At 30.8% G+C, this 2,520-nt stretch overlaps 1 long non-coding RNA gene across 1 annotated transcript; it reads left to right on the forward strand.

Moving 5' to 3' along the window:
• Positions 1-906: 906 nt before the first annotated feature.
• Positions 907-1,369, forward strand: LOC121123545 (uncharacterized). Its single transcript, XR_005866032.2, has 3 exons — positions 907-1,047; positions 1,108-1,158; positions 1,228-1,369. It is a non-coding gene; the product is annotated as an uncharacterized lncRNA (long non-coding RNA).
• The last annotated feature ends 1,151 nt before the right edge of the window (positions 1,370-2,520 follow it).

A 2,520-nucleotide genomic window follows, 5' to 3' on the forward strand; every position in this document is an offset into this window, starting at 1 on the left:
GGTTTTTTATTTGATAATGTCGTCTTCAAGTTATCAATGTTTAAAGTAGGCAACAATTTGATCCCCGCTCCCTCTACATAATTATTGATTTTTATATGTATTAAATAATTATCATTTAATATACATAGTATATCCTTAACAAGGGTTTGTTTCACTTTTCTGAAGAAAAAAGAGAGTAGAGCGATTGGAAACGGAAAAACGGTTTTTTATTTATTGTTCACTATTTAATAGGTCTCGCAGTGTTAACATCTCCCTTTCAAGGAAAAAGTATCGCTTACCTTTAGTTTAATAATAATAAAAAATACTTAGTGACATAAATATAATCACAGATTTTGGATATTTTGAAAAAAATAACATTGTCTCTGGACCAATAGTATCTTTTAAATGTTAAAGGTTATCCTTTTAATAGCAGTAATTCATTTTCTCCCCCTCCCCACCAAAAATAATAGACAGATAATATTCATAAGGGTCTTAATTCAGTAATACCACCCGTCTTCTCCTAACACTCTCCAAAAATAACATTAATAACTCTTCCCATAATAATTAACAATTGGCAAAATAAATAAATACAGAAGGCGCGCGTTTTTTCCTTTTCTTTTTGAGAGTCGAGGTTCCGAGTGGAAAAAAGCTTGTCTTGAGTTATGTATAAGCCCAATTATTTTTGTCATTTAAAGTAATTTTTTGTTGATATTTTATCCGAAGAAATATCAAAAAATGTAACCTGGAACTAATTTGACCAAACATATTTTATTATAATATAATTATTTGATAAATGTAATGCAGATTACTATTTGGAGTATTGCTTATAATTAGAATAACTCAATGATGTTACTTATGTTATTAATACACTTTCAATAAAGTAATTACACTTGTACGTTCTACCTATTATAATCATTGACGTATCTATAAAAGGATATTGAAATGTTGAAAAAATCATCATTCCTTTTTTTGGATATTCAATCAACATGCAATTCAACTTGAAAACTATCTTCGCCGTCCTTGCCATCTTTGGCCTTGTCATGCCCGCTGCTTTGGGACTCCAAAAGGGTAATTGAAAGAATCCTTGTCAATTATGTGACACTTTCAGAGTAATTTATTCCTTTTCAGCCCAACATTCCAACTCTAGAAACAGAAGAAGTGCTACTCGTCCTCATAAGCGTAAGTTATCCCATTGTTGTTGTTTAGACAATGACTTACTAATTATCAATTTATCATTATTATTTACAGAAAGCCATATTGTAGGACGAAACCGTCTATAAAATGTACTTAAGACGAGGCCATGTATAAAATGTACTTAAGACGAGGCCATGTATAAAATGTACTTAAAACAATTAGAATTCTTTAAAAATAAATAATCAAATCAATTTCATTATGGTTTCATTTAATTGCTAACATTTATAGGTTTTAATAAGAGGGCATAGGAACAAGAGAATCGGGACGGGCATGCCTCTCTTCTACAGATTGATTTATTCAGAATAGGTATTTAATTTATGAGCTTCTTTGTAAAAGTTATTCTACTCCATAATATGGAGCTTAAAATTGATCCAGCCCCGCCTCCTTGATTAATTCTAGGAAAAGTAGCGATTTTTAAAGTTCCAGTCTCATTTAAACTGATATTAATGTACAGTACCCCAGTAAAAGATAAAGTATCCTTCAGTATCTTTAAATAAATTTATTTAAAGACATTATTATTCCTATATTTTAGAAGTATTTGGAAAATATTTTGACCTAAATTTCAGCTGTTAACAAATAGCTGCAGGTAGAGAAAAAATGGAGGGGAAAAAATAGGAAAAGAAAAGAAAGTCACGGTATTAACGAGTTGATCACCCCAAGAGAGAGTTTTTTTTCTTCCTTTTGAGATATCATTTTGGCCAATCATTAAATATATTCAATTAACTCAGCTGATGTAAAAGAAAAGAAAAAAGAATAGGGTCAAGGTTAAATAGTTTATTTTTTTACATCAAAAAAGATTGTTTTTATTTGATCCATATGATTCTTTTAGACTTAAAACGGAACATAAACGGACATCAAAATTTTGAGATTGATACAAGTGATAAAATATTCGGTAGAAAAAAGAAATAATTAAAAGACAAGATACCGTGTCAATTGACCAAATAGTAATGGATGTATCACAGGTTTCAGAGCCGGTAGATCGAATAAGAATCGATGGGAACAATGAAGTTGTCTTTTCTAAAGTGTATATAAAGAAGAACACTCTTGTACATGAGACTATTGGGATTATTAAGACGAAAGAAGTTAGAGAGAAAGCTAGTAATGTTGATGATATTGAAAAATCAATAAAGTTGGTTCTTGTAAAGATTTGTGTGATACCCTCCATGATGGAGAAGATGTCTCAAGTCAAGTTGAGAATAGTGATGAGTATGGTGGAGGGAATGAAAGTAACCCAGTCAATAATGAAGAAGGATGAATCCTCTTTGGATGCAGGAGTGAAAAAAGGTGGAGAAGAACATATTAGAAGAAACCCTGGTAGTCTCTCTAAACCACATTTGGATGCCAATC

Source organism: Lepeophtheirus salmonis, chromosome 1 (assembly GCF_016086655.4).
Source record: "Lepeophtheirus salmonis chromosome 1, UVic_Lsal_1.4, whole genome shotgun sequence".
NCBI lineage: Eukaryota > Metazoa > Arthropoda > Copepoda > Siphonostomatoida > Caligidae > Lepeophtheirus > Lepeophtheirus salmonis.